Source organism: Oncorhynchus mykiss, chromosome 18, assembly GCF_013265735.2.
Source record: "Oncorhynchus mykiss isolate Arlee chromosome 18, USDA_OmykA_1.1, whole genome shotgun sequence".
Taxonomy (NCBI): domain Eukaryota; kingdom Metazoa; phylum Chordata; class Actinopteri; order Salmoniformes; family Salmonidae; genus Oncorhynchus; species Oncorhynchus mykiss.
Window position 1 is genome coordinate 60,104,245 of NC_048582.1, and position 24,456 is coordinate 60,128,700.

Sequence of the window (24,456 nt, forward strand, 5' to 3'; positions counted from 1 at the left end):
TGGATAGCATAGTGCCAACAGTAAAGTTTGGTGGAGGAATAATAATGATCTGGGGCTGTTTTTCATGGTTCTGGCTAGGCCCCTTAGTTCCAGTGAAGTGAAATCTTAACTCTACAGCATACAATGATATTCCAGACGATTCTGTGCTTCCAACTTTCTGGCAACAGTTTGGGGAAGGCCCTTTCCTGTTTCAGCATGACAATGCCCCCATGCACAAAGCGAGGTCCATACAGAAATGGCTTGTCGAGATCGGTGTGAAAGAACTTAACTGTCCTGCACAGAGCCCTGTGCGAACACCTTTGGGTTGAATTGGAACGCTTACTGCGAGCTAGGCCTAATCGCCCAACATCAGTGCCACACCACACTAATGCTTTTGTGGCTGAATGGACGCAAGTCTCCGCAGCAATGTTCCAACATCTAGTGGAAAGCCTCCCAGAAGAGTGGAGTCTGTTATAGCAGCAAAGGGGAGACCAACTCCATATTAATGCCCATGATTTCAGAATGAGACATTCGACAAGCAGGTGTCCACATACATTTGGTATGTCCTGCACTCCCAAATAACATTACAACACAGTTCTTCAAAAAGCACCCTGGTCAAAAGTAGTGCACAATATAGGGAATAGGGTGCCATTTGTCACTCACACATAGTGTCACACCCTGGTCAAAGTATTTTGTGTTTATCTTTATTTATTTGGTCAGGCCAGGGTGTGGCATGGGTTTTTGTATGTGGTGTGTATGTATGGGGATTGTAGCTAGTGGGGTGTTCTAGCTAAGTCTATGGCTGTCTGAAGTGGTTCTCAATCAGAGGCAGGTGTTTATCGTTGTCTCTGATTGGGAACCATATTTAGGCAGCCATATTCTTTGAGTTTGTCGTGGGTGATTGTCCTTATTGTCCTGATGTCATTGTTCTTTGTTAGGTTACACAAGTATAGGCTGTTTCGGTTTTCGATAAGTTTATTGTTTTGGTAGTGTTTGTGTTTAGTGTGTTACTTCATTAAACATGGTTGCAATAGACACGCCGCATTTTGGTCCGACTCTCCTTCTCATCAAGAAAACCGTTACAGAATCACCCACCACAAAGGGACCAAGCAGCGTGTCAACAGGCAGGAACAGCCCAAAGTGGAGTACAGTATGGACTATACTTCTTGGGAGGAGATAGACAGGTGGGCGGTCGACCCAGGGAGAGTGCCGGAGCCCGCCTGGGATTCGATGGAGCAGTGCGCGGAAGGATATAGGAGAATGGAGTTTGCGAAGCAAGCAAGGCGGCGCGGACGGAGGCCCCACAGTCAGCCCCAAAAATTTCTTGGGGGGGGGGCTCAGGGAGAGTGTGGCAGAGTCAGGAGCCAGACCTGAGCCAACTCTCCCTGTTTATCGTGAGGAGCCAAGGAGGAGACCAGAACCAGAGCCGGTGTTGGAGGTGAGCGAAACAGAGACTGTGAAGGAGTTAATGGGGAAATTGGAGGAGAGAGAAATGAGGGAGTTGCTGTGTTGGTGTTTTAAACATGGAATTCGCCCGACGGAGCGTGTCGGGGATTTGATGGCATCTGGGTCAGCGCTCCATACTCGTCCTGAGGTGCGTGTTAGTCGGCTGGTGAAGATGGTGCCAGTCTCACGTACCAGGCCTCCTGTGCACCTCCCTAGCCTTGCACGTCCTGTGCCAGCACCGCTCTCAAGATCTCCAGTACGCCTTCACGGTCTAACCCATCCTGTGCCACCTCCACACCCCAGCCCTCCGGTAGCAGCTCCCCGCACCAGGCTTCCTGTGCGTGTCCTCGGCCCAGTACCACCAGTGCCAGCACCACGCATCAGGCCTACAGTGCGCCTCGCCTGTCCAGCGCTGTCGGAGCCCTCCTCCTCTCCAGCGCTGTCGGAGTCTCCCGCCTGTTTAGCGCTGTTAGAGCCTTCCTTCTCTACAGCGCTGCCGGAGTCTCCCGCCTGTTCAGAACTGCCAGTTAGCATAGAGCTGCCAGTTAGCATAGAGCTGCCAGTTAGCATAGAGCTGCCAGTTAGCATAGAGCTGCCAGTTAGCATAGAGCTGCCAGTTAGCATAGAGCTGCCAGTTAGCAAGGAGCTGCCAGTCTGCAAGGAGCTGCCAGTCTGCAAGGAGCTGCCAGTCTGCATAGAGCTGCCAGTCTGCAAGGAGCTGCCAGTCTGCAAGGAGCCGCCAGAGCTGCCTGTCTGCAGGATGCCGCCAAAGCTGCCAGTCTGCAAGGAGCCGCCAGAGCTGCCAGTCTGCAAGGAGCCGCCAGAGCCGCCAGTCTGCAAGGAGCCGCCAGGGCCGCCAGTCAGCATGGAGCAGCCAGGGCCGCCAGTCAGCATGGAGCAGCCAGGGCCGCCAGTCAGCATGGAGCAGCCAGGGCCGCCAGTCAGCATGGAGCAGCCAGGGCCGCCAGTCAGCATGGAGCAGCCAGGGCCGCCAGTCAGCATGGAGCAGCCAGGGCCGCCAGTCAGCATGGAGCAGCCAGGGCCGCCAGTCAGCATGGAGCAGCCAGGGCCGCCAGTCAGCATGGAGCAGCCAGGGCCGCCAGTCAGCATGGAGCAGCCAGTCAGCATGGAGCAGCCAGAGCAGCCAGTCAGCATGGAGCAGCCAGAGCTGCCAGTCAGCATGGAGCAGCCAGTCAGCATGGAGCAGCCAGAGCTGCCAGTCAGCATGGAGCAGCCAGTCAGCATGGAGCAGCCAGAGCTGCCAGTCAGCATGGAGCAGCCAGTCAGCATGGAGCAGCCAGAGCAGCCAGTCAGCATGGAGCAGCCAGAGCTGCCAGTCAGCATGGAGCAGCCAGTCAGCATGGAGCAGCCAGAGCTGCCAGTCAGCATGGAGCAGCCAGTCAGCATGGAGCAGCCAGAGCTGCCAGTCAGCATGGAGCAGCCAGAGCTGCCAGTCGACCAGACTCTCCCAGATCTGCCAGTCGACCAGACTCTTCCAGATCTGCCAGTCGACCAGACTCTTCCAGATCTGCCAGTCGACCAGACTCTTCCAGATCTGCCAGTCGACCAGACTCTTCCAGATCTGCCAGTCGGCCAGACTCTTCCAGATCTGCCAGTCAGCCAGGATCTGCCAGTCAGCCAGGATCTGCCGAAACCACCAGCCAGCCAGGATCTGGTAGATTCATCAACCTGCCTGAGCTTCCTCTCACTCCTGAGCTTCCTCTCACTCCTGAGCTTCCTCTCACTCCTGAGCTTCCCCTCAGTCCTGAGCTGCCCCTCAGTCCCGAGCTGCCCCTCAGTCCCGATCTGCTCCTCAGTCCAGTGGGGTTCTGGGTGAGGACTACTAGGCCATGGTCGGCGGCGAGGGTGGACTATCCAGGGACGCGAGGAGAAGGGACTAAGACATTGATTGAGTGGGGTCCACGTCCCGCGCCGGAGCCGCCACCATGGACAGACGCCCACCCGGACCCTCCCTATTGTTTTGAGGTGCGTTCGGGAGTCCGCACCTTAGGGGGGGGGGGGTTCTGTCACACCCTGGTCAAAGTATTTTGTGTTTATCTTTATTTATTTGGTCAGGCCAGGGTGTGGCATGGGTTTTTGTATGTGGTGTGTATGTATGGGGATTGTAGCTAGTGGGGTGTTCTAGCTAAGTCTATGGCTGTCTGAAGTGGTTCTCAATCAGAGGCAGGTGTTTATCGTTGACTCTGATTGGGAACCATATTTAGGCAGCCATATTCTTTGAGTTTGTCGTGGGTGATTGTCCTTATTGTCCTTATTGTCCTGATGTCATTGTTCTTTGTTAGGTTACACAAGTATAGGCTGTTTCGGTTTTCGATAAGTTTATTGTTTTGGTAGTGTTTGTGTTTAGTGTGTTACTTCATTAAACATGGATTGCAATAGACACGCCGCATTTTGGTCCGACTCTCCTTCTCATCAAGAAAACCGTTACACATAGTCTATAGAAAATTTGAATGTCCAGGCAGCCTCACACCAGCTTTCCGTTCCGTGGTCTTCAGCAGTTCAGTGGATGACGGGGAAATGCCAGCTCTGACATACATTGCTGTACTCAATAGACAAAAGGGCCGCTGCTCCCTCTCTCCATGCCAATACTACGTGGTAGAGCACTGCTCCCTGTCTCCATGCCAATACTAATGGTAGAGCACTGCTCCCTCTCTCCATGCCAATACTACGTGGTAGAGCACTGCTCCCTGTCTCCATGCCAATACTAATGGTAGAGCACTGCTCCCTCTCTCCATGCCAATACTACGTGGTAGAGCACTGCTCCCTCTCTCCATGCCAATACTAATGGTAGAGCACTGCTCCCTCTCTCCATGCCAATACTACGTGGTAGAGCACTGCTCCCTCTCTCCAAGCCAATACTACGTGGTAGAGCACTGCTCCCTGTCTCCATGCCAATACTAATGGTAGAGCACTGCTCCCTCTCTCCATGCCAATACTACGTGGTAGAGCACTGCTCCCTGTCTCCATGCCAATACTACGTGGTAGAGCACTGCTCCCTGTCTCCATGCCAATACTACGTGGTAGAGCACTGCTCCCTGTCTCCATGCCAATACTACGTGGTAGAGCACTGCTCCCTGTCTCCATGCCAATACTAATGGTAGAGCACTGCTCCCTCTCTCCATGCCAATACTACGTGGTAGAGCACTGCTCCCTGTCTCCATGCCAATACTACGTGGTAGAGCACTGCTCCCTGTCTCCATGCCAATACTACGTGGTAGAGCACTGCTCCCTGTCTCCATGCCAATACTACGTGGTAGAGCACTGCTCCCTCTCTCCAAGCCAATACTACGTGGTAGAGCACTGCTCCCTCTCTCCAAGCCAATACTACGTTGTAGAGCACTGCTCCCTGTCTCCATGCCAATACTACGTGGTAGAGCACTGCTCCCTCTCTCCATGCCAATACTACGTGGTAGAGCACTGCTCCCTCTCTCCATGCCAATACTACGTGGTAGAGCACTGCTCCCTCTCTCCAAGCCAATACTACGTGGTAGAGCACTGCTCCCTGTCTCCATGCCAATACTACGTGGTAGAGCACTGCTCCCTCTCTCCATGCCAATACTACGTGGTAGAGCACTGCTCCCTCTCTCCATGCCAATACTACGTGGTAGAGCACCGCTCCCTCTCTCCAAGCCAATACTACGTGGTAGAGCACCGCTCCCTCTCTCCATGCCAATACTACGTGGTAGAGCACCGCTCCCTCTCTCCATGCCAATACTACGTGTTAGAGCACTGCTCCCTCTCTCCATGCCAATACTACGTGGTAGTGCACTGCTCCCTGTCTCCATGCCAATACTACGTGTTAGAGCACTGCTCCCTCTCTCCATGCCAATACTACGTGGTAGAGCACTGCTCCCTCTCTCCAAGCCAATACTACGTGGTAGAGCACTGCTCCCTGTCTCCATGCCAATACTACGTGTTAGAGCACTGCTCCCTCTCTCCATGCCAATACTACGTGGTAGAGCACTGCTCCCTCTCTCCAAGCCAATACTACGTGGTAGTGCACTGCTCCCTGTCTCCATGCCAATACTACGTGTTAGAGCACTGCTCCCTCTCTCCATGCCAATACAACGTGGTAGAGCACCGCTCCCTCTCTCCAAGCCAATACTACCTAACTATAGCATCTTAGAATTACATGCAGTGACAGCAGTTACACCGCCATTCTCTCAGGAAAGATGTCTGACCTTCACACTGCCTCTTTCTGCTGTCCTTCACCTATGTGAGAATGTTGTTCATTGACTACAGCTCAGGGTTCAACACCATAGTTCCCTCCAAGCTCATCACTAAGCTAAGGAACCTGGGACTGAACACCTCCCTCCGCAACTGGATCCTGGAATTCCTGATGGGTCGCCCCTGGTTGGTAACGGTAGGCAACAACACAACCGCTAAACTGACCCTTCCATGAGGAAGGCCGTAAAAATTGTCCCAGACTCCAGCCACCCAAGTCATAGATGGTTCTCTCTGCTACTGCATGGCCAGTGGTACCGATGCACCAAGTTTGGAACCAACAAGACCCTGAAAAGCTTCTCCCCCCAAGACATAAGACTGCTAAATAGTTAGTTTAATAGTTAATACAGAGAGTCTGGTTAGATATTTGATTGACCACTAACTCTTTTGACTCATTACATACGCTGCTGCTTCTGTATTTTACGTATCATATTGCCGTGTCACTTTATTCCGACCTACAGTTGAAGTCAGAAGTTTACATACACTTAGGTTGGAGTCATTAAAACTCGTTTTTCAACCACCCCACAAATTTCTTGTTAACAAACTATAGTGTTGGCAAGTCAGTTAGGACATCTACTTTGTGCATGACACATGTAATTTTCCAACAATTGTTTACAGACAGATGATTTCACTTATAAGTCACTGTACCACAATTCCAGTGGGTCAGAAGTTTACATACACTAAGTTGACTGTGCCTTTAAACAGCTTGGACAATTCCTGAAAATGATGTCATGGCTTTAGAAGCATCTGATAGGCTAATTGGCAGCATTTGAGTCAATTGGAGGTGTACCTGTGGATGTATTTTAAGGCCTACCTTCAAACTCAGTGCCTCCTTGCTTGACATCATGGAAAAATCCAAAGAAATCAGCCAATACCTCAGAAAAAAAAGTGTAGACCTCCACAAGTCTGGTTCAACTGCACATGGGGACAAAGATCGTACTTTTTGGAGAAATGTTCTCTGGTCTGATGAAACTAAAATAGAACTGTTTGGCCATAATGACCATCCCAACTGTGAAGCACGGGGGTGGCAGCATCATGTTGTGGGGGTGCTTTGCTGCAGGAGGGACTGGTGCACGTCACAAAATAGATGGCAACATGAGGAAGGAAAATGATGTGGTTATATTGAAGCAACATCTCAAGACATCAGTCAGGAAGTTAAAGCTCCTCTAGTGACACCCCATCCCGTGAAAGGGACCGTTGTCATCATCTGACACTAATTAGCATAACGCAACGGACATACATTTTCCTAGAAAATATTCCTATTCATGAAAATCACAAGTGAAATATATTGGAACACAGATTAGCCTTTTGTTAATCACCCTGTCATCTCAGATATTCAAAATATGCTTTACAGCCAAAGCTAGACAAGCATTTGTGTAAGTTTATTGATAGCCTAGCATAGCATTATGCCTTGCTAGCAGCAGGCAACCTTGTCACAAATCAGAAAAGCAATCAAATTAAATCGCTTACCTTTGATGAACTTCGGATGTTTTCACTCACGAGACTCCCAGGTAGATAGCCAAAGTTCATTTTTTCCCTAAATATAATTTTTGTAGGCGAAATAGCTCCGTTTGTTCTTCACGTTTGGCTGAGAAATTGACCGAAAATGCGGTCACAACAACGCCGAAAAATATTCCAAATTAGCTCCATAATATCGACAGAAACATGGCAAATGTTGTTAATAATCAATCCTCAAGGTTTTTTTCAAATATCTATTCGATAATATATCAACCGGGACAATTGGTTTCTCAGTAGAAGCGATTGGAATAATGGCTACCTCTGTATTTTACGCAAGAATTTCTCTGGGAGCATCAGGTGACCACTTGCGCAATGAAGCCGCCTACGGGTATTCTTCAACATAAATGCATAAAACTACGTCACAATGCTGTAGACACCTTGGGGAATACGTAGAAAGCGTAATCTGGTTGATAGGGCATTCACAGCTCAATAGGGACGCATCGGAACGCAGGGCTTTCAAAAGATGAGTCACTTCTGGATTGGATTTTTCTCAGGCTTTCAGCTGTAACATCAGTTATGTTATACTCACAGACAATATTTTTACAGTTTTGGAAACTTTAGAGTGTTTTCTATCCTAAGCTGTCAATTATATTCTAGCATCTTGTCCTGACAAAATATCCCGTTTAATTTGGGAACGTTATTTTTCCAAAAATGAAAATACTGCCCCCTAGTACCAACAGGTTAAAGCTTGGTCGCAAATGGGTCTTCCAAATGGCCCCAAGCATACTTCCGAAGTTGTGGCAAAATGGCTTAAGGACAACAAAGTCAAGGTATTGGAGGTGCCATCACAAAGCCCTGAACTCAATCCTATAGAAAATGTGTGGGCAGAACTGTGTATTTATGATTACGTGTTTTACTTTTTAAATTGTTCTCTATGCATTGTAGGGAAAGGCCAGTAAGTATTTCACTGTTAGTCTTCAGCTGTTGTTTACAAACTATGTGACAAACACAAGTTGATTGGATTTGAAAAGTTGCGGCTAAAGCCTGCTCCCACATCCAGAAGCTTCTCCAAAACATATCCCTCCACTCAGAGGGGGGGAACGAGGGAACGGAGGGAGGAAATAGTTCTTTACTACTCCAGTCTGAGCTTGCACACCAGTCAAGATGACTGTTTGAACTGAAGGGGCTCTGCATTTTAAATCCCTCCTGAACACACACCTCTACAATGGAGGAACATTAACAAGATCCAGAGAGAAAAGAGGGGGGTACAGAGCATAATAAACAGACTGGGGAAGGTGGCTTCCACGAGGAGAGAGTGAATCCCTCACACAGGCAGAGTAGATATCTGGCTGAACAGATAGTGCTAGCTGAAGGCTGATAAGCTTAGAGACTGGCCATGCAAGGCAATAACTAGAGGAGGGAAGGAAGGGAGCTCTGTAAATCGATGGCTGGCATTAAGGCAAGCATCAGCACAGATAGAGAGAAAGAGAGAGGGGGAGGGGAGACAGAAAGAGAGAGATCGAGAGAGTGAGAGACAGTGAGCGAGCGAGAGATAGCGAGAGAGAGAGAAAGAGGGGAATTAAAGAGAGAGAAACAAACAGTAAAAATGTGTTCTGGCCCAAGACATATACAGCAAGGCACTCAGCAAACCTCCAACACTTCTCCCCTAAAACCCCTCCTCATGGGGGAAAGCCTACTGAAATAATGACAGGTCATTAAATAAGTCAGTGGCTTATTGATCCAGGCCAGTACCAGCAATTGCATCCGATACCGTGCAACAGTTTTGTGTTTGAGACCACCTAAAGCGAGACTGATTCAAGAACAAGACCGGGATGGGGACAAGGGGTCCAAGACCGAGACCGAGTCAAGACCAGAAAAATGCGAGTCTAATTCAAGACCATGATGTAATTTTGTCAAATCACCACCATAATAAGAGTTCAAAATGTCCAGTATTTCTGTGTTCATATTTCAGTACAACATCTGGATTCTTTAGACATTCAGAATAGTGAATAAATGCATTCTGAGGGAAAAGAGGCACTCTACAAATATTACTAACCCAAACACGGTGGGGAACAATGGGCCTTCTACGCCTTCAGAAAAGGACTAAGGATTTAGAAAATAATTATATTGATAATAATATTATTATTTTCAATGATTTTCAATTATTTAATCTCTTCTGTTTTTGTTGGAAAGGAAAGGGTTAACACTGAAGATTTGTACTTTCTGGTCTCAGGGGAGATAAATCTCGCTAGATATAGGCATCTGCCATTCAACTGTATTAGGGCAAAATTTGGAATGTGAAATCAGCCAAACACACTGACTTAATGAGTGGGAACATTTTTAGAAAAAATGTATGGAAACTTCTGCCTTCCTGAAGGACAACAGGTCACTGCGCAATAGCGAGCAGTATTTCTCCCATTGTCTAGCTAGCTAGCTTTTGTTGTCGGCTAGTTTGCAGGGGCTGCAGCAGGTGTTATCAAAAAGGATGTTGTTGCTAATTTGTTAGCATCTCCCTTTTCAAAATTAACTTTCAACAACAAGTTACATTTAAAATGATCATCATCTGGTGAGTGGAACTGTGTTTTTTATTGCAGTGCACTTGCTGTTGTTAGCCATCTCTTTAAAAATAACTTATATTGTTGCATTTAAAGTGGAATTGACCGCATTTAAGCAACATGACATCTTTTTAAAATCTGTTCGTATACACCCCAGGAAGAATGTGAAACATTCTAAGAATTTATGAAAAAATTCTATAGCAATATAGAAGCTGTAGCAGTGCTGGTTAGGCTGTGTACATGCTATCTAGAGCGTTATTGACAAACTACTTTTTTTGTCCATATTTACTGACACTGGTCATATTGAGCAAGTGTTGCGCGTTTGTCAATTCATCAGATGTGCGCTGTGTCACACAGACGAGAGTTCTCTGAAATCGGAGTAGAGAGCCAGAGTGAATTTGCGTGAACTTAAGAGCTATGCTAACTGTATAACAGTGGTTCAAGTTCTTCCTAGTTTACCAAATGACACCTGCATCTCTAACTGTGTGTAGCCACCAAAGAATTATATGAGGGGAATAAGTCAGTCACTCACCCACTCCTCCAATGGCATGACATGATATGACATCCACCTAGCAGCCAAGTTAGGCTCTGTTTTTAGCTTGCTCCATAAATAGATATGCTAGTCTCTTAGCCACGTTATGACTGACTTGTGATCGTTACCCTTGCTAGTTTGATTTTGTTGACATTAAATAAAAATTAATCAATTTTAAAACCTCTTATAAATTTGCGTTTGTAGCATGAACTGGGAATTTTATATTTTTTATGACATTAAAATCAATTTAGTCTCTAATAAATAATGAAACATGTTCAATTTGGTTTAAATAATGCTAAAACTGCGTTGGAGTGTTGGAGAAGAAAGTAAAAGTGCAATATGTGCCATGTAAAAAAGCTAACGTTTAAATTCTTTGCTCAGAACATGAGAACATATGAAAGCTGGTGGTTCCTTTTAACATGAGGCTTCAATATTCCCAGGTAAGAGGTTTTAGGTTGTAGTTATTATAGGACTAATTCTCTCTATACCATTTGTATTTCATATAGCTTTGACTATTGGATGTTCTAATAGGTACTTTAGTATTGCCAGCCTAATCTCGAGAGTTGATAGGCTTGAAGTCATAAACAGCGCAATGCTTTTAGGCATTACACAAGTGCTGTTTGAATGAATGCTTACGAGCGTGCTGCCGCCTACCACCGCTCAGTCAGACTGCTCTATCAAATCATATACTTAAATATAATATAATAACACACAGAAATAAGAGCCTTGGGTCATTAATATGGTCAAATACGGAAAATATCACTTCGAAAACAAAACGATTATTATTTCTGTGAAATATGGAACCGTTCCGTATTTTATCTAACGGGGTGGCATCCATAAGTCTAAATTACATTGCACAACCTTCAACATTATATCATAATTACGTAAAATTCTATTAGTTCGCAACGAGCCAGGTGGCCCAAACTGTTGCATATACCCTGACTCTGCGTGCAATGAACACAAGAGAAGTGACACAATTTCCCTAGTTTAATATTGCCTGCTAACATGAATTTATTTTAACTAAATATGCAGGTTTAAAAATATATTCTTCTGTGTATTGATTTTAAGAAAGGCATGTTAAGGCATATGTACATTCGTGCAACGATTGGGATTTTTTTCGCAAATGCACTTTTGTTAAATCACCCGTTTGGCGAAGTAGGCTATGATTCAATGATAAATTAACAGGCACACCATATGCAACGCAGGACAATCTAGATAAACTAGTAATATCATCAACCATGTGTAGTTAACTAGTGATTATGTTAAGATTGATTTTTTTTTTATAAGATACGTTTAATGCTAGCTAGCACCTTACCGTGGCTCCTTGCTGCACTCGCATAACATGTAATCGGCCATGATCGGTGTCCAAAAATGCCGATTACCGATTGTTATGAAAACTTGAAATCGGCCCTAATTAATAGGCCATTCCGATTAATCGGGCGACCTCTAGTACTAACCTGTCACACTGAAGGCCTATAGGTTTTCCACATTGCAAACATATTTATAACAGGTATAAAGGCTGGATATTACTGTTTCAAAAAAGGAGCTTCGCCTGGTGAAGCGGTTTTATGAGCTGAATGAATAGAAGCTGATAATGAATTTTTTACTTGGCTGGTCTCGGGAAGAAATTATGAGTCCTTACTGTCTGAGACCGAGTTAAGACAGAGTACAAATGTATCCAACACCGAGACAAGACCAAGACACTGAATACGTGCCTGAGACCGGTCTCGAGTACTACAACACTGCCATGCAACCTTGCTAAACATATAGCAGTCTGACGCTAATTCAAATACTGCTCTGACTTTTCTTGCATGCCAACGCTCGCTGGAGAGGGGTGAGAGGCAGAGAGAGGTGCAGAGGAGTGAGGGAAAACTTTGTCATTACATGACATAATGTTTTTTCCCCAAGTCTGAACACGGACACTGGCACAACCAAGACTCACCCTCTCAAACATTACAAAACATTCATTGTAGTACATTATCAGACTAATGGTTTTGAAACCCACCATATGAGAAGGTTTAAACCCATTAGGAAATGTCCATTTACTTTCCTTAGGACACAAAAGTTTGTGATGAAAAAAGGGGTGGTGTTTTATTATGCACAGGTAAAAGGCCTGTAAAATAGATTTTGATAAAAACTTGCTACTTTAATCTGAGCACTTTCTGAGTAGCAGCCACAACCTTTTAAAGCATCAATGCCCCTCACAAACTATTCAGCCTGCTCTTACATTATTCAACACAAAGCAGTGAATGAACTCACTCACCAGATTAAACTTTGTGTACATGAACTAGGTCCGGGGTAAGATTTTCCATAGGTACAGATCTAGGATCAGCTTCCCTTCCCCCAATCATAAGCATTAAGTGTTCTAACACAGACAAAAATAACTCCAATAAAATATATGAAAAAGAGAACCATTAGTGGAGGAAATGCAAAACTGACAAGATCAGCATCTAGGGGTAAATTCCCTCTACACTACACCACATGAACTACCTACACTGACAAAGTCAGTAGCATGGCAAAATGTCTTGACATTGTTGCAAAAATATGTTTGATTCTAAAATGCGAAATGGGCCAATCTTTTGAGTGTCAAATCCACTACTGTACTGACATCAGAAGAAATAAGGCTAGGGTTTCTTAGCATACCTTGTGTTGTAGTGTTTGAATGTGCTGTAGTAGTTGGAATCTCACCATAGTGGGGCAGTTGGAATCTTAACATACTGGGGCAGTTGGAATCTTAACATACTGGGGCAGTTGGAATCTCAACATACTGGGGCAGTTGGAATCTCAACATACTGGGGCAGTTGGAATCTCAACATACTGGGGCAGTTGGAATCTCAACATACTGGGGCAGTTGGAATCTCAACATACTGGGGCAGTTGGAATCTCAACATACTGGGGCAGTTGGAATCTCAACATACTGGGGCAGTTGGAATCTCAACATACTGGGGCAGTTGGAATCTCAACATACTGGGGCAGTTGGAATCTTAACATACTGGGGCAGTTGGAATCTTAACATACTGTAGCAGTTGGAATCTTAACATACTGTAGCAGTTGGAATCTTAACATACTGTAGCAGTTGGAATCTTAACATACTGTAGCAGTTGGAATCTTTACATACTGTAGCAGTTGGAATCTTAACATACTGTAGCAGTTGGAATCTTTATATACTGTAGCAGTTGGAATCTTTACATACTGTAGCAGTTGGAATCTTAACATACTGTAGCAGTTGGAATCTTAACATACTGTAGCAGTTGGAATCTTTACATACTGTAGCAGTTGGAATCTTTATATACTGTAGCAGTTGGAATCTTTATATACTGTAGCAGTTGGAATCTTAACATACTGTAGCAGTTGGAATCTTTACATACTGTAGCAGTTGGAATCTTTACATACTGTAGCAGTTGGAATCTTAACATACTGTAGCAGTTGGAATCTTTATATACTGTAGCAGTTGGAATCTTAACATACTGTAGCAGTTGGAATCTTAACATACTGTAGCAATTGGAATCTTAACATACTGTAGCAGTTGGAATCTTTACATACTGTAGCAGTTGGAATCTTAACATACTGTAGCAGTTGGAATCTTAACATACTGTAGCAGTTGGGATCTTAACATACTGTAGTAGTTGGAATCTTAGCGTACTGTAGTAGTTGGAATCTTAACATACTGTAGTAGTTGGAATCTTAACATACCTTATGCAGCTGTATAGTTTGAATGCGATGGCAGCCTTCTGACATTCCAGACACAACTGGAGGGCACCTGGATAGTCCTCCTCCTACAGGACAGAGAGGGACACAAGCCAAGAACAGGAATATCAGACGTTAAACGTTCTATTTAGTACATAGTTTGGTGTATGCAAGAATAGAAACATAAGTAATTGTGTTGACCACTGCACTAAACCAGGGGTCTTCAACCTTTTCTTGCGGAGCGACACCCGCCCAGGCAAACCGGCGGCCCCCATCATGTTTGTGAAAAAAAATGCTTCCCCTATGTCTTATTAGGTGAATGGTAATGGCAAGGAGAAGTAATTAACATTTTCACAATAAATCAAATCCAATTTTATTTGGTACATGAAGGGCTGTGGCAGTCACGAAATTATGTCAGCCGGTAATTGACAAGCAAATAACTGTCGGTCTCACGGTAATTGACCGTTAATTAACATAAACACTCCTGGCTTCCACACATAGCCTACAAGCCACTGATGCAGACCTGTACATTTTAAAAAGTATAATAAATCCATGTAATATAGCCTCCACCTTCACAATAAATCCATTATTTAATTTAGAAAGGTCTAAAGAAGCATGATATGAAGAAAAGGTAGTGTATTTCAGAAGAACAGAATAGCTTACTCTGCGTTGTCCTTATGTTTGGCTATGCCAAATGGCTGTGGGCTACACTAGTTCATTTAGCAGACAAGATTTGCTTAGAATTCCGTGGCATTATTTTATAGTATGAAAAATACAATTGAACAAAGCTGAATAAAATAGAAAGGATATTTTCTCCACACGGTTTGAGGGAGTGCGCACATGCGACTATTGTGTTGAGAGTTTAACAAAGAAACAGGTACTCCTATATACACTGCTCAAAAAAATTAAGGGAACACTTAAACAACACAATGTAACTCCAAGTCAATCACACTTCTGTGAAATCAAACTGTCCACTTAGGAAGCAACACTGATTGACAATACATTTCACATGCTGTTGTGCAAATGGAATAGACAACAGGTGGAAATTATAGGCAATTAGCAAGACACCACCAATAAAGGAGTGGTTCTGCAGGTGGTGACCACAGACCACTTCTCAGTTCCTATGCTTCCTGGCTGATTTTTTGGTCACTTTTGAATGCTGGCGGTGCTTTCACTCCAGTGGTAGCATGAGACGGAGTCTACAACCCACACAAGTGGCTCTAGTAGTGCAGCTCATCCAGGATGACACATCAATGTGAGCTGTAGCAAGAAGGTTTGCTGTGTCTGTCAGCGTAGTGTCCAGAGCATGGAGGCGCTACCAGGAGACAGAACAGTACATCAGGAGACGTGGAGGAGGCCGTAGGAGGGCAACAACCCAGCAGCAGGACCGCTACCTCCACCTTTGTGCAAGGAGGAGCAGGAGGAGCACTGCCAGAGCCCTGCAAAATGACCTCCAGCAGGCCACAAATATGCATGTGTCTGCTCAAACGGTCAGAAACAGACTCCATGTGGGTGGTATGAGGGCCCGACGTCCACAGGTGGGGGTTGTGTTTACAGCCCAACACCGTGCAGGACGTTTGGCATTTGCCAGAGAACACCAAGATTGGCAATTTCTCCACTGGCGCCCTGTGCTCTTCACAGATGAAAGCAGGATCACACTGAGCACATGTGACAGTCTGGAGACGCCGTGGAGAACGTTCTGCTGCCTGCAACATCCTCCAGCATGACAGGACTGCCATTAGGTACCGAGATGATTCCTCAGACCCCTTGTGAGACCATATGCTGGTGCGGTTGGCCCTGAGTTCCTCCTAATGCAAGACAATGCTAGATCTCATGTGGCTGGAGTGTGGCAGCAGTTCCTGCAAGAGGAAGGCATTGATGCTATGGACTGGCCCACCCGTTCCCCAGACCTGAATCCAAATGAGCACATCTGGGACATCATGTCTCGCTCCATCCACCAACCGTTGCACCACAGACTGTCCAGGAGTTGGTGGATGCTTTAGTCCAGGTCTGGGAGGAGATCCCTCAGGAGACCATCCGCCACCTCATCAGGAGCATGCCCAGGCGTTGTAGGGAGGTCATACAGGCACGTAGAGGCCACACACACTACTGAGCCTCATTTTGACTTGTTTTAAGGACATTACATCAAAGTTGGATCAGTCTGTAGTGTGGTTTTCCACTTTAATTTTGAGTGTGACTCCAAATCTGGACCTCCATGGGTTGCTAAATTTGATTTCCATTGATCATTTTTGTGTGATTTTGTTGTCAGCACATTCAATTATGTAAAGAAAAAATTATTTAATAAGAATATTTCATTCATTCAGATCTAGGATGTGTTATTTTAGTGTTCCCTTTATTTTTTTGAGCAGTGTACTTAATTTAGAGCTATTAATGTAACTTTAGTTGTCCTACAAACGCTGGGCTATATGTTTAGATTTTTAATACATTGTAAGGCTGCATTATGCGACTCTTATGATGATTTGAAAGTAGTTGCTTGAAAGGCATGAGAGCTACCTTGTTTTTTTGCACAGGCTTTACACACTACATCAGTCACTCATTCACAATTTTACAAGCATTTGACAATGCCTAAAAATTCATGGTGGCATTCCCCCTTTTGTGTCGCCAAAATGCACCCTAAAAAAATCCATGCCTTTTGCGGCCAGTGGCCGTTGTGCCCTACTCCGTGAGTGCTGCGCTCCCAATCACCTCTCACTTACATGGCTTTCCATCAAGTGATCGGGTCTCTCAAAGGCTACAAGTGAAGACAGACATCGGGGACGCAACTGCACGCGTCCTTATCCAATTCCGAGGTGCATACTGAAGATATTGGAAGAACTGTCCACATTTACTTTTCGTCAACCAAAAGGATGAGTAGGCTTAACAAACATCAAAAGCACTAGCCTATATCAATCTACTATCACCCATAGTACAAAACGCGATCTATTATATTCTGTGTGAGAAATAAATATTCCAAACATAGTCTGGGACAGTTGTGGGATGCGATAGATCCCAAATGAATACAACCACTAGCATCCCAAAAACTTTTTTTACGCAATGTGCCTGACGTAACAGATCAGAACATTTAGTAAACTATTAGGCTATTTCTTAACATGATAAGGGCAGCAAACCGCACATTGTAGTAGGCTATAAGGGCAAAGGTACCATGAGCGGAAAACACCGTTATCAAAAGTGACCACAAATCCAATTCTGAATGTATTGGTTTTATTATAAAAGTGCATTTTTGGACACAATCAGCATGACAGAGTGATCTCCAGCCTTGTCCTCTTCAACACTCACACCTGTGTTAATGAGATAATCACTGACATGACGTCAGCTGGTCCTTTTGTGGCAGGGCTGAAATGCAGTGGAAATGTTTTTCAGTTCATTTTTACGTCAAAGAGGGACTTTGCAATTAATTGCAATTCATCTGATCACTCTTCATAACATTCTGGAGTATATGCAAATTGCCATCATACAAACTGAGGCAGCAGACTTTGTGAAAATTAATATCTGTGTCATTCTCAAAACTTTTGGCCAAGACTGTACAGGAAGTACCAGTACCAGGTCAATGTGAAGCTATATACAGGAAGTACCAGATCAATGTGGAGCTATATACAGGGAGTACCAGTATCTGATTATGTGGAACTATATACAGGAAGTACCAATACCAGATCAATGTGGAGCTATATAATAATATAATATATATAATAATATATACACATAATTTTCCTTCCTCATGAGGCCATCTATTCTATGACATGCACCAGTCCCTCCTGCAGCAAAGCAACCCCATAACATGATGCTGCCACCCCCGTGCTTCACAGTTGGGATGGTGTTCTTCGGCTTGCAAGCCTCCCCCTTTTTCCTCCAAACATAACGATGGTCATTATGGTCAAACAGTTCTATTTTTGTTTCATCAGTTCTATTTTTGTTTCATCAGACCAGAGGACATTTCTCCAAAAAGCACGATATTTGTCCCCATGTGCAGTTGAACCAGACTTGTGGAGGTCTACAATTTTTTTTCTGAGGTCTTGGCTGATTTCTTTTGATTTTCCCATGATGTCAAGCAAAGAAGCATTGAGTTTGAAGGTAGGCCTTGAAATACATCCACAGGTACACCTCCAACTGACTCAAATGCTGTCAATTAGCCTATCAGAAGCTTCTATAAAGCCATGACATAATTTTCAGGAATTGTCCAAGCTGTTTAAAGGCACAGTCAACTTAGTGTATGTGAACTTCTGACCCACTGGAATTGTAATACAGTAAATTATAAGTGAAACAATCTGTCTGTAAACAATTGTTGGAAAAATTACATGTGTCATGCACAAAGTCGATGTCCTAACCGACCCTCCAAAACTACAGTTTGTTAACAAGAGATTTGTGGAGTGGTTGAAAAAACGAGTTTTAATGACTCCAACCTAAGTGTATGTAAACTTCCGACTTCAACTGTATATACACACACAAAATAAAAATATACATCTATACATATATATTTATAAACAATATATATTTTATTTTGTATTTTTTCAGACCCCCTGCAGTACGAACCCAGGTTGAGTATAAACTGCTCTAAACCCATTACTTTAAGAATGGGCTATAACTGAATATGAATCCTTTGTGTATCGATGTCTGACCTTACAATCTACAGTATCTACTCAAATCTCCCTATGACAGAAGCAGGCATGAGTCCAGGATGGTCTGCCATGACAAATGGGATTCAGGGATTCATGACAATCTGAATTTCCTAGAGCTTCATCTGAACTCAGCCTCCTATTGTTTGACCTTTAGAGAACCCTTGTACATGTATTCTAGTGGCATAACTCTTACCTCCAGCATCTGACTGAGTCTAACATCAGTCCTTTAAAACAACAAGGAGAACAGTTAAGCATGACCATCACTATCAAGACGCAAAACAAACATTGAAACTCAATTACAAAATAAGTGCAACATTCCACAACTAAATTGTACAGTGTGTTGCATGTCAATATTCTGTTGATATCTATGCATCTGTATGAGGATTTAAAGCAACATGGTGACTTGGATAGTTACCAGGGTCTTGATGGTCCTCAGTGGCTTCAGCAGCCCTGTGAGCAGCTGTCTCCTCCTCTGATTGGCTAGGAGCCCCAGGCTGGCCTCAGTGAAGTCCTCCTTGGAAACACTCAGCTGCCCGGAACCAGGAAGTAACAGACATTTACAATGCTGGCACAGTTCTGTTGTGTAATCTCAACATGAATCACAACACTGACTGACTCAATATCAAAGTCAAGTTAGCGTGCACTGATTTCATATTGTACATGCAAACAGTGGGAATGAAATTGACTGTGTCAATAAATACATGCTAACAGGAATTTTCAACTCAATAATCCATTGTGGAAGAACAACAGCTTTAAGAAGGAGGGTGGGTCACATCAGAATGCTTACCTCCTAGCGTTTGGTGCAGATTACTGCAGCCAGCTGTAGGTTGGTTTGTAATGACGTCACCCTCTCTAACTCCTGCAGAAAACAAGAGATCCATTCACACTGAGCGACCAATCACAATTCACACAACAACACAAGTTACACTTTCTTTAACAGTCCACTCTTCACATGGTAAAATGTTACGGTACAGTACAGAAGATACCTATTGAGTTGAACGCTAGCTGGAATAAGACTGTGTATAATAAAGGGTTACTGTAACTTTTAATGTCAGCCCACACAGTTGAATTGTCTCTCATCCACTCCAGTTTCCTGTGAGCCCTATCTTTCACTAATGGGGTGAAACAGGGAGAGAATGATTCCCCCACACAAAGTATGAAATGTTCTTCTGTTCCTCCAGAGTACCCCACTGAATGAAAGAAACAAATGGAAGGATTATGTAATGGAATGAGGAAATTAGTGGTTTTCTTTTACTTGGAAAAGGCTGAACCAACAACGACCTCTCAAAGAACGAACATGCCCTCAGCTACCGGCGGATTCACAGATCTTTTTTGAAAAGCCAGCTGTCATCGCCTTGAGGTGGGAGCACACGCCAACTGACCTTATCTCAGAGTGGAAGTGGAGTCGTCGACCGACCCCAATAAAGAGGTAGCATTCAGAGAAAGACAAAACACTGTCACGTTAAAAACAACTATTTGGTGAGGAAATACGAGGTGGAAAATTGATTCAGATCGGTAGATAAAAAGAGGTAAACAGAGAGCGGGCTCTTATGTCAGAACAGATGTCTAAACAAACAGCCCCATTCAAACTAGAGGGAGAAAGGCCTCCTGACCGGCTTGATCAGTTGACATTAGGGTTGTGCAATGTCAACCTTTATCCTATCATGATCATGTAACCATAAAACATTGTTATATATACAATGCTATCGCCAACCCAAAAAACTCTGCTAAAACGACAGTTGGGCTATAGTGCGAAATCGAAAGCAACTGGACGAATCATGACAGATGTTGTTGAAAGCCTGGACGAATCATGACGAAAGATAATGTTGTTGAAAGCCTGGACGAATCATGATGAAAGATAATGTTGTTGAAAGCCTGGACGAATCATGATGAAAGATAACGTTGTTGAAAGCCTGGACGAATCATGATGAAAGATAATGTTGAAAGCCTGGACGAATCATGATGAAAGATAATGTTGTTGAAAGCCTGGACGAATCATGATGAAAGATAATGTTGTTGAAAGCCTGGACGAATCATGATGAAAGATAATGTTGTTGAAAGCCTGGACGAATCATGATGAAAGATAATGTTGTTGAAAGCCTGGACGAATCATGATGAAAGATAATGTTGAAAGCCTGGACGAATCATGATGAAAGATAATGTTGAAAGCCTGGACGAATCATGATGAAAGATAATGTTGTTGAAAGCCTGGACGAATCATGATGAAAAATACTGTTGTTGAAAGCCTGGACAGATGATAAGTTCAGGCAAATCTTTTCTAATAGTCCTTTCTGGTGGAGGAGCATTAGCATGGTGCAGGTGTGTGTGTGTGTGTGTGTGTGTGTGTGTGTGTGTGTGTGTGTGTGTGTGTGTGTGTGTGTGTGTGTGTGTGTGTGTGTGTGTGTGTGTGTGTGTGTGTGTGTGTGTGTGTGTGTGTGTGCGTGAGCGCGTGTGTGTGCGTGTGTGTTGCGCTGTGATCGAGCAGTGACTGTCTGATAAGGAACGGGCTGTCTTACCGTAGTGACATCATGGGCTGGAAAGAAGTAGTCCACCACCTTAATAACTGGATAATAACTGCTTTACTTGCCTCATAAAATCATAGAACATTTGTATCTATCATAAAGCTGTGATTGAGAATTGCCTAGGCTGTATAGACTTTCATTCTTGTTATTTTTGACAACACCTTGGTAGGATAAAATTATTTGGGAAATAATCTACTGTTGCTAACTGTAATTTATTTTAAAGCTAATGACAGGCCAATAGGAGGAATGAGGACAGGTTATTGGCCATTTAATTTTCAACCTCGTTTGGAAGGATTTTCCTGGCCTGCAGGGATAATTTCTTTCTTAATAAACTTAAACTTGTAATTTGATCTATCTCCACTCTGTCTGGCCTATATTCCTCTACTACATTCAGTATCACATATTTATTGAAATAGACTATTTCAAATAGGAATAGACACATAAATTACTCTGAAAGTCATTCCTGTGCTGCCCTGCTGCGTACTGCCCTGTTGCCCTGCTGTGTGCTGCCCTGCTGCGTACTGCCCTGTTGCCCTGCTGTGTGCTGCCCTGCTGCATGCTGCCCTGCTGCGTACTGCCCTGCTGCCCTGCTGCCCTGCTGAGTTCTGCCCTGCTGAGTGCTGCCCTGCTGAGTGCTGCCCTGCTGCGTACTGCCCTGTTGCCCTGCTGTGTGCTGCCCTGTTGCGTACTGCCCTGTTGCCCTGCTGTGTGCTGCCCTGCTGCGTGCTGCCCTGCTGCGTACTGCCCTGTTGCCCTGCTGCGTGCTGCCCTGCTGAGTTCTGCCCTACTGAGTGCTGCCCTGCTGAGTGCTGCCCTGCTGAGTGCTGCCCTGCTGCGTACTGCCCTGCTGCGTACTGCCCTGCTGCGTACTGCCCTGCTGCCCTGCTGAGTGCTGCCCTGCTGAGTGCTGCCCTGCTGTGTGCTGCCCAGCTGAATGCTACCCTGCTGTGTACTGCCCTGCTGCCCTGCTGTGTGCTGCCCTGCTGAGTACTGCCCTGCTGTGTACTGCCCTGCTGTGTACTGCCCTGCTGCCCTGCTGTGTGCTTCCCTGCTGCGTACTGCCCTGCAGCCCTGCTGAGTGCTGCCCTGCTGTGTACTGCCCTGCTGTGTGCTGCCCTGCTGAGTGCTGCCCTGCTGCCCTGCTGAGTGCTGCCCTGCTGTGTACTGCCCTGCTGCCCTGCTGTGTGCTGCCCTGCTGCGTACTGCCCTGCTGCCCTGCTGTGTGCTGCCCTGTTGCGTGCTGCCCTGCTGCGTACTGCCCTGCTGCCCTGCTGTGTGCTGCCCTGCTGCGTGCTGCCCTGCTGCGTACTGCCCTGCTGTGTGCTGCCCTGCTGCGTGCTGCCCTGCTGTGTACTGCCCTGCTGCGTACTGCCCTGCTGAGTGCTGCCCTGCTGCGTACTGCCCTGCTGCGTGCTGCCCTGCTGCGTACTTCCCTGCTGCGTACTGCCCTGCTGCGTGCTGCCCTGCTGAGTGCTGCCCTGCTGCGTGCTGCCCTGCTGCGTGCTGCCCTGCTGAGTGCTGCCCTGCTGCGTACTGCCCTGCTGCGTACTGCCCTGCTGTGTACTGCCCTGCTGCGTACTGCCCTGCTGAGTGCTGCCCTGCTGAGTGCTGCCCTGCTGTGTACTGCGAGACTCCATTCTTTACTGCGGGGTGCCAGTGAAGTTCAAGTAGGCTAAACCATCGTCTGTCACATCACGATGTCGTCACTATCGAAGATGGCTGTCAATCATCGCCGATAGAAAATGCTATCGTAATATCGTCCAACCCTAGTTGACATCAAACAAGTCACAAACAACTCCTTGTTCAAGGGCATGGACAATGCTGCTAACCTCATGAAGTAAGGCCTACTAAAAACATGCAAGTGGACATGACTCAGGCTGTACCCAAACTAACCTCTCCAACTGAATGACGCCATCAAACATCATCCAGATCCGTGTTGCCAGCAGAATCAGTCTCTGAGGCCGACTAAAGACTTCATTTTCCACCCATTTTGTCTGTATACTGCAATTCAGCTTTTAGCTGTAAATGTGTACAAGATCAAATAACCGTTACTACTATATATACAGTACTGTAGGCCATATATGATGAGCAATAGAGTCGCAACCTTGCCTGTAGTTGAACAGTATGAATGTAGCTCGTATCTTCCGAGCAACATAAACAACATGCATTAATTAATAATGCACCTTGGACATGCCCTTGTCTGAATGGCTCTCGTGGCTCGTCACTGAGTCCAGCAGAGGGGACAATAAGGTTCTGAATTTAGAACTGGAAAAAAGACACATGCCCTACACAGCATTAGTGAGACCGACCAGCAAGCCAAGTTCTCTCTAATACCCGGACCAGTGGCCCTAAATCCGATTGTAAAACCTGAAGCTAACTACAGCTCTTGGGTCTCACCTGCACCCCAATGGCAGCCAAGGTTAAGGCCATAAATCCAGTGAATCATCAGAATCAGGATATTTTAAAAAACATTATTGTCATGCTAGGAGGTTTTCAGTGGTATGATTTGAGCCTGTGAAAGAAGCAGTGTATGTGGGACGCTAAATACAGAGAAACACCAGAAACTTCAGCATATCACACACAGTGTTCTCCCCAAAAAGATGGGCACTGCACCACATTATGGACTTGGCTGCTCCATTTTTACGCACACGCACACACACACGCGCGCGCACACGCACACGCGCACACGCACACACACACACGCACACACACACACACACACACACAGATTTACTTTAATTGCTCTTCCGTGGCCCTCATACCTATGGTCCCTGTTCTGTTGACCATTGAAAAATGAAATTGCTATGATAATTCTACAAAACAAAATGTAAAAATATATATTTTTAAATTAAATTTGCACTTAATTTGTTGTCATTTAAGGTTTTAGATTGCAGGAAATGGCAGATGAAGGCATAAAAAAAGGCACAAATCTCTAACTCATTGTGAGGGCAGAGCTGCCCTCCGGTCCACCCCCTCCACTAACTCATCAGCACCACCTTGTTACAAAATCCTGGAGAACCTTGCACCCACACACCTATGCTTCCTGACTGAGCAAATAGCAGCTGTTAGTGAAGTGCAGGTTGACTCATAACCGAAGTCCCCGCGGTTATATCTGCAGAGCGGGAGGGTTTAGGGTCATTAAATATTGTGTGGATGAGTGGCAGGTGGGTTTAATAAAGAGAAAACAATATCTTGAAAAATCCCTAAATGTAGCATTCTTGTGCAATTTATATCTATAGGCAAAATTGAGTTTTTTATTTCATTGTTTTATGCTAACCAGCATTAGTGCGTAAGCCTAAGCTTTAGGGCCTAACTGTACACCTGCCAATTAGCCTACACGCCAACCACCATCTGTCTCCCAATGTAGGAGCATCCTTTTGTTAATGCAGAGGGAGGAG

The 24,456-nt window shown here is 45.1% G+C and overlaps 1 pseudogene; it reads right to left on the reverse strand.

Annotated features, from left to right (window-relative positions):
• Positions 1-24,456, reverse strand: part of LOC110496641 — a 181,909-nt pseudogene that overhangs the window by 85,611 nt on the left and 71,842 nt on the right.